We start from the raw sequence: 8,444 nt of genomic DNA, 5'->3' as shown, positions 1-8,444 counted from the left end.
CACCAGAGTCCACTCTCAGGGTCCTCCAGGGTGCCTGGGCCAGCACATGGCACACAGCTTCCATGGTCCTGAATGGCAAAGTGTGTGTCGGCAGAGCACTAGACTACACTTGTCCAGAATCCCTGAGAACCCTGAATCTGTGTAGCCTGCAGTTCCCAGAGGCATCCATGGTGAGAGCTGGACAGGCAGGACAGACTGAATGACCTAGAATGCTCTCAGAGGCTACTGGGAATTTGGTCTGAGCTCAGGTTCTTCTACCCTCCTACAGTGGTCACCCTGGGCTGGGAATTAACAGAGTTTCTTAAAATCCCTGATTCTAAAATGGGGCTAAGTCACTCTGTCTCAAAGACTACATATCCCAGAAGCCTTTGTGGTAGTCTGTTTCTGGCCTCTGCCCTTGGGCGCCTGAGTGAGGGTTCTAGACTCCCTGTGGCGGCCTCCCTCTTTGCCTCTGCCCACCTGGCTCAGGCTGCTGCGGCACTTGGCCTGGTGGAGTGCAGGGAGGGGGTCTCCTGGACTCCATTTCTCCTCTCCTGAGATCCCACTCCTCATGGTGCCACAGCCAGACCTAGTTACAGCAGTGGGAACAGATTTTATTCAGTAACTGCTGAGGGTGGAACAAGGCGCTGACATTCACCAGGGAGCTGGGAGAGGCCCCGCCTCTGAGCCAGGAGCAGCTCGTGCAGGGGAGCAGCTCCTGCACGTGCACGTGGCCAAAGGGGCATAGTCTAGAAGGGGCAGGGCCTTGCCACCATCTTTAATGCTGTCTCCCTGAGAGTGAGGAGCTTGCTTCCCACTCAGGACCAACCCGGGAGAGCCCCAGCTCACTTGAGTGTTGGGTCACTCCACAGAGAGGGGCAGAGCTCCCTTCTCAGAACAGATTGAGAGAGACACTCAGGTTGGGGACCCTCGTGGTCATGCGTCCAGGGACTCCTGGAGCTTCCTTCTCCTCAGAGTAGCTTCAGCAGACTCTTGGCTTAGAGACTTCGTGAGTCATGGCTCTAGGAATGCCTGGGGTTCCTTTGTCCTCAGAGCAGCCTGAGGGGGATGCCTGTCTTGGGGATCCTCGTGTGGCATGTTTCTAGGGTTTCCTGAGGGAGATGCCAGGGTTGGGGACTCTCACAGGTCATGTCTCTAAGTAGGCCTGGGGTTCCCTTCTCCTCAGAGTGGCTTGTAGGAGATGCCAGTGTATGACTCTTTTGGGTCATGTCTCTAGGGATGCCTGGGGTTCCTTTCTCCTCAGAGCAGCCTGAGGGAGATGCCTGGTGTGGGGAAGCCCTATTTTTTATTATAGAGACAGGGTTTCACTGAGTTGCTTCATGCCTTGCTTTTGCTTAGGCTGGTTTTGAACTCAAGATCCTTCTGCCTCAGCCTTCTGAGCTGCTTAAGTTTAAATATATTACTTCTAACAAAGCCAGAATTTATTAAAAATACATTCCATTTTTTTTTTTTTTTTTGCGGAACCAAACTCATGAACCACATTTTTCTCTTTATTTAATCTTTGCTTAGTTTTTTTAAAATTTTTTCTTAGTTGTAGAAGGGCACAATACATTTATTTTATTTATTTTTATGTGGTGTTGAGGATCAAACCCAGTGCTTCACACATGCTAGCCAAGCACTCTAACACTGAGCTACCACAGCAACACATTTTTTCTTTTGGTGGAGAGTTTAATTAGCAAGAAGCCACCCCTCCAGGATCCTCCCCCTAAGGCCTCCCCCTCCAGACCCCGAGTCTCCTCCAGACCCCACCAATATTCTATGGCCCTGCACATCCTCCTGAACCATCCTTGCCCCTTTTTCCTACCCTGCCTCTCCTCTCCTCTAGGTCCTACTCATGTTCCAGGACCTGCCCCTCCTTCAGTTCCCACCCATCTGCCAGGCCCTGCCCCCTTGTGACCCATTCTCCCCCTCCTTCAGACCCTGCCTCTCCTCCAGACCTTTACCTTCTTCCTGTTCTGCCCCTCCTCCAGACCTCACCTGAAAGAATTCCCCACGCAAAGACACTTCGCCGGGAGAATTCCAATTTTATTGCAAAAAGCTGTGTGCTTATATAGAACTAAGGGGAGATGGTAGGGCTTAGATAAATGGCAGGCAACCCGTTTATTGGCAAGTTCTTCCAGATATCAGCTCCAGAGCCCAGGAATTAGTTCTCATTGGAGCTAAGGTTAGGGTTAGGGTTAGGGTTAGGGTTAGGGAGAGTTCACACGGGCGGGAACTTTTTGCGCCACTGCAGAAAATAAGAAGGTAGGAAGAAGAGGTCCTTAGGCGCCATGTTGGGGTTTTTTCTCTGGGGGTATGGCTGCCGTTTATACTTTTCCCAACATCACCCTCCTCCTTTTATTTTTATTTTTTTAATTGCATGTGGACACAATGCCTTTATTTTTATGTGGTGCTGAAGCTTGAACCCAGTGCCTCACACATGCTAGGCAAGTGATCTACCACTGAGCCATAACCCCAGCCCAACCCTCCTCCTCTTTAAGACCCTGCCTCTTTTCCAGACCCCATCCATCTTCCAGGCGCCCCCCCTCCTCCTCCTGACCTTCCCTCCCCCTCCTCCAGACTCTGCCTGTGCTAGTCTAGGATGAGCAGCTCCCTGGCTGCTGTGCTAATTGGCAGTATTTGTAATGGTGCACAAGTAATGTATGTTGTATAAACACTAACATCCTGCATTGGATGAATTATCTTGACTATATCAGAATTTGATATACCATAAAATGAATTTAGAAAAGTCACCTTCTCTCTCTCTCTCTCTCTCTCTCTCTCTCTCTCTCTCTCTCTCTCTCTCTTTTCTCTATAGATCATGANGTCACCTTCTCTCTCTCTCTCTCTCTCTCTCTCTCTCTCTCTCTCTCTCTCTCTCTCTTTTCTCTATAGATCATGAATATTTGAAATAAAACCAGAATTTGTTAAAGGGCAGAGGACAGCCAGCCTTGAGCCCTGATGATCCCAGTATCCTATCCAGTGGGAGAACTCTAAGTACCAGTCCAAGGTTTTTTTATGCTAATTGATTCATTTAGTTTTCTGATTTTAGAGTTATTTTACTATGTAATTCCCCATGGTCTCAAGTCTGTACAGTAGGTTTTTCCTATTCAATTTTTATTTAGTATTCTTTCAGTTTTCTACATAATTTTAAAAATATTTTTTAGTTGTCAGTGGATATTTTTATTTTATTTATTTATTTTGTTTATCTGTGGTGTTGAGGATTGAACCCAGAGCCTAATACATGCTCTGCCTTTGCACCCCAACTCTAGCCCTGTATAGAATTTTTAATTCTATGAACTTTTATTTTTTATAAGGAATATTTTAAAAATTACTTTTAGCTTACTTGGTTTTTGATTGAGAGAATTGTCTTGTTTGAAAGAATTGTCTTGTTTAGAAATGCTCATAATCAAATGATTTTAATTAATTTCCATTTATTAAGATATCTTTGGAGACTGGGTGTGCAGCTCAGTGGCAGAGCACTTGACTGGCATGTGAGAGGCCATGGAGTCCATCCCAGCACCACACACACAGAAGATGTCTTTGACAGGACTCAAGTATGAGAGGTATGGTTTCAAAAGATCATGTATTCGGGCTGGGATTGTGGCTCAGCAGTAGAGCACTCGCCTAGCACGTGCGAGGCTCTGGGTTCGATCCTCAGCACCACATAAAAATAAGTAAATAAAACAAAGGTATTGTGTCTAACTACAACTAAAAATAAATAATTTTTTTTTAAAAATCATGTATTTACACATATACACATATACCACAGTGCCTCTTCCAAATTTATATAGAAATTATTCTAAGAAAATTTCAAATCAGTTTTAAAAGAGAAGGATGATGATATTTTTAATGTTAACTATTGATATTTTATGATATTTAACACCACTATAGATAAAATCTCCTGAGATGCAAATCATTACAAAATGTAAGAGTCAAGTCAGTAGCTGCTTTTTTTTTTGTAATTCAGATACATTTACTAAAAATAAGCTTTTTTAAAAAACAGATATTTTCTTCTTTTCAAATTCAGAAAGCATTTCCATATGTCCTATTAAAGTTTTACATTCATCAGAAAGTGCTCATATTCCTTGCATACAAAGAGATGGGCCTTCTAATGAGCATGATACTTTATGTTGTCAGGAATTCTTGTGGGAGAACCTTTTAAGAGTTTTGCCACTGTTCAAAATATCATTTTAAAAGTATCAATTTGTTTTTGATTTCAGAAATTTGACTTTCTTTTGAAATTATGTATTTATTAGTATTTAGGGTTATTTCACGTGGGAAATGCCATGATTATATTTTATCCTAATGTTGTGCCCCTATGTGCTTATAAGGTGGCTTTCAGAACACAGTTTCTCATATTTTTTGGATTCATTAGAAAAGTACATGCACTTTTGATCATATTTAAACGGTTACATTTGGATTATTAGAAGCAGACATCAGACATGTTAGTATTGTGAGCTGAACAAAGTGCAGGTTTACTTTAGTCATTTTGAGGAGGTTGACATAATGGCTTCTGCCCTGTTCTGCCATAGTTGTCTGTTATCAGATGTCTAACCTGGAGAATTTTTTTTTTTTGGCACTGGGAATTAAACCCAGGGCCTTGCATGTGCTATGCAAGCCCTGAGCTACATATGTCCCCTGTCCTTGTTACAATTTCATTTTGAGACAGGGTCTAGCTGACTTGCTAATGTTGGCCTCAAATTTGTGATCCTTCTGCTATATCCTCCCAAATAGCTGAGATGACAGGCATGTGTCAAAGTGCCTGGCTTGTCCTGGAGGATTTTGATGTCAGTATCACATTTTTCCAATGTGTTAATAATTTTCTAAGCTAGATTATGTTCATTTTTTCTTATCAACAGTCAATAAAGCCTTTTTGTTGTTTTGATGGTATGCTTAATGGGAACATGCTTTCTGATGTGACACCACTGTTTATGATGGTCTAGCTATGCAATACACTATAAGGAGAGTATTTTGATTCTGAGAGTCTCAAGTGTTTTAGGCTCAACATGTTTTCTTAAGAGGAATGATTGCTGTAGTCCAGCTGGGCAAAATAACCAGGAGGTGACAAGCAAATTGAAGGTTGAAGTGGGAACTGCTTCATTGTGGGGAAACTCAGCGGGAACTGAGTGGTAACTCAGGTAGTGGGCACCCAAGGTAGCGGGAGCCGCCTTATTGTGGAACAGCAGAGGTATATATACCTAACTGATTACACACAGCTTGACTCAATTAGCATTATCTAGATACAGCAGTCAGCCAATAAGGAATCCCCATCATCTTAATGGCTTGGTGGCGTTGCCTCACAAACCACTCCTCCTGGCAAACTGCCAGGCACCATCTTGACTTGATTTGTGGTCCCCAACAAATGATTATTCATTTTCTATTTGATTACACAACTAAGACACAAATTGTTTTTTTTTCCTTTTATGGTTCTGGGGGTTGGTCCTAGGGCTTCCTGCATGCTACAAAATCTTTCTACCACTGAGCTACATCTCCAGCCCCATAGATCCTTTAGTTGTCATTAGCTTCATGATGAGCTAGTGACAATAAAATTACTTAGAATTTCAACTAGATTTAGACTCATGCAAGAGTTTGGGCATCCATAGCTCCTTGTGATTTCTAAAAGGTAGAGTGTTTTCCCACCACACAGCAGCATCTAATATCACTCCTGGACTGAGCTGACGCCTCTGCTTCTCTTGGCTCACCACTTCCTGCAGAGGTCTTGGAGGAGATGACTATTTCTTTGACTATTTGTCCCACTGACAAATATTTGATTATATTGCTGCCAAAAGGTATGCACAGAAATAAAATAGAGACAAGGATTCTTTGGGATAAGTGATTCAGTCACAGTGAGTTAATTTGCATTAGGACTTTTTTTTTTTTTTAAATAAAGTCACTCTTTAAGGAAAGTTAAACCATGAGTTGAAATAGAATCTCTAAAATGTCATTTTTTCCCCTCTAGTGATCAAGTTTTAAGAAGACAAACCTAGAACCTAGTGACAGCATAAAACATAATAAGTTTACATGTTATTACTTCAACATGAAATATGTAAAAGAGGTGCATATTTTGAATTTTATATTAGTTTGAACTATTTGATTTTTGTGTTATAAATGTTCATAATAAAATACAGAACTAGCTAAGAGTGTCAGTTACCTGTAATTAACTGTATGAATAATTGAACAAGTAAGTGTTTGAGAAAATATAACCATGTCCTAAGGTTTTACTTTAGAGTAGTTTAATCTTTTTTTTTTTTTTTGGTGTGGGGGTACTTGGGATTGAATCCAGGAGTGCTTAATCACTGAGCCACATCCCCAGCCCTTTTTTTGTATTTTATTTAGAGGCAGGGTCTCACAGAGTTACTTAGGGCCTCACTAAGTTGCTGAGGCTGGGTTTGAACTTGAAATCATCCTGCCTCAGCCCCGCAAGATGCTGGGATTACAGGAATGTGCCACCATGCCAGGCTTAGTTTAATCTTTATACAGAAATTGAAAAGAAAGTGCAAAGATTTCCAAGGTAGCCTCAACCTGGTTTCTTCCCTTGTTATGACTTAGGTGAGCTGTCTCTAAAGTGTTAACATCTTCGACAATTTGTTATGAAGAAAAAATACTGGTATGTTACCATTAACTGAAGTCACATATCCTTTGGATTCTCAGTTCTGTGTCTTCCTGTTCTAGGATCCCATCTAGGAGCCAACATGAGATCCAGTCATCATAGACTTCTCTTGGGGTGACAGTTTCTATGAACTTCCTTGTTCTGATGATCTTGACAGTATTGAGGACAACTTCTCAGGTATTTTTTTTAGATTGTTCTCCATTGAATTTTCCTTTTTATCATTTTTAAAAAGGGGCTGTGGGTCTGAGGGAGGCAGGTCACAGAGATGTAGATGTGCTCTGTCATCTCTTGTCCTTATTGTCATATTATTACTACTGTGCTCACCTGGCTGAAGCAGTGACTTTCAGGTTTCCTTGTTTTTCTCATATGTAGTCTGGGGCTATTGGTCTGGGGGAGGCTGGTCACTGAGATAAAAAGCTGCTCTATTATTTCATGCCCTCAAGGTGAAATGGTAGTATTGATTTTGCTCACCTGCTTGAGGAAGGGCCTTTCAGGTTTCTTACTGTGAAGTTACTCTTTTCTGCATGTCCGCATTGTCTGTTCTTCTGGAGGAAGTCACAATGCAGAGCCCACATTTAGGGATCAGAGAGTTAGCTCTACCTCCTTGATGGCTGTGTCTTTCTCAATTATATGGAATTTTTCTGCACAAGAGGTTTCTACTCAACCTCATTTGTTTGTGTATTCAGTCATTTATTTATACCAGTCATCTGGATAGTTTCCTTAAGCTGTTTTTTGTTCTCCACCCCCCCCCCCCTTTTAAAATAGTACTTTGCTGCTCAATTCATCCCTACTTTAACCATTGGGAATTCTTTCCATTGGAGATCTTTCCATTATCTCCTGTTGTCCTTTAACATATTTTCTGCTTTTGTCCCAAAATTTTTTCTTTCTGATATTAAAATTACCCTGACTTATATATTTACTGTCTTACTCTTAGTATCAGCCATTTCTTCAAAGAGTCATGGCTCCTTTGATTAGAGAGTGATATTAAAATCTTTCATCTGGCAGGGGCTAGGGTTATGGCTCAGTGGTAGTGCACTCATCTGGCATGTGTGAGGCACTGGTTCGATCCTCAGCACCACATAAAAATAAATAAAATAAAGGTCTTTAAAAAAGTCTATAAAAATGTTTCATCTTGCATCTTGATCCACCCAACTGACAATGCAAAGAAGTGTATGTGTATTCTAATCTTTTCATATCCCCTAGTTATAACTATGTTTATGTGGAACCATCTGTGAATGTATTAAGCAAAATGTGAGTTTATACTGATCTGCAGTCATGGATTCTGACCCATTATGACTTAGATCCCTCTGCCTTCACCCCTTGTTTATCATAACTTCTCACCCCATCAGTGGAAAATGTAGCTCCCAGTTTCTGCCACAAATTAATTCATTGTTCCATTATGAGCAATGAATTCATTATTGCTCCAGATTATGGGCTGTGACATAATAAGAATTCAGCCTCTGCACCCAGTTCCTGGTGCAGCACTCCTAAAATCTTCATATTTGCTGAGTGACAGAGGTGTTAGGAGCATCTTTTGTTCTAATATTGATTCTTTTACCTTGGTTATTTGCATAGAGCTCCTAAATCCTGAAGAATCTCCTGGGGGTCTAGGAGGGGCTTCTGCTTAAATAAGGACATTTGGTGGGCTCTAGGGCAGCTTCAGGATGGAGGATGGTCATGAGAAAAACCACAGGAAGGGTGGTGCACCCCAACTCCATGTAGATGGAGACTCCTGTGCTGGGAGGCTCCTGGGCCTCATCCTGCACAACTCTTCCTCTGTAATTTGGTCTTTTCTAGAATGTCATAAAAGGTAAACTGCCACGACCCCTCGCCGGCAAGGGAAAACACGACA

The sequence above is a fragment of the Marmota marmota genome, unplaced genomic scaffold (assembly GCF_001458135.2).
Source record: "Marmota marmota marmota unplaced genomic scaffold, marMar, whole genome shotgun sequence".
NCBI classification, from domain to species: Eukaryota; Metazoa; Chordata; class Mammalia; order Rodentia; family Sciuridae; genus Marmota; species Marmota marmota.
The sequence above is the reverse complement of the archived record's forward strand: the minus strand, read 5'-3'. Positions refer to the sequence as shown.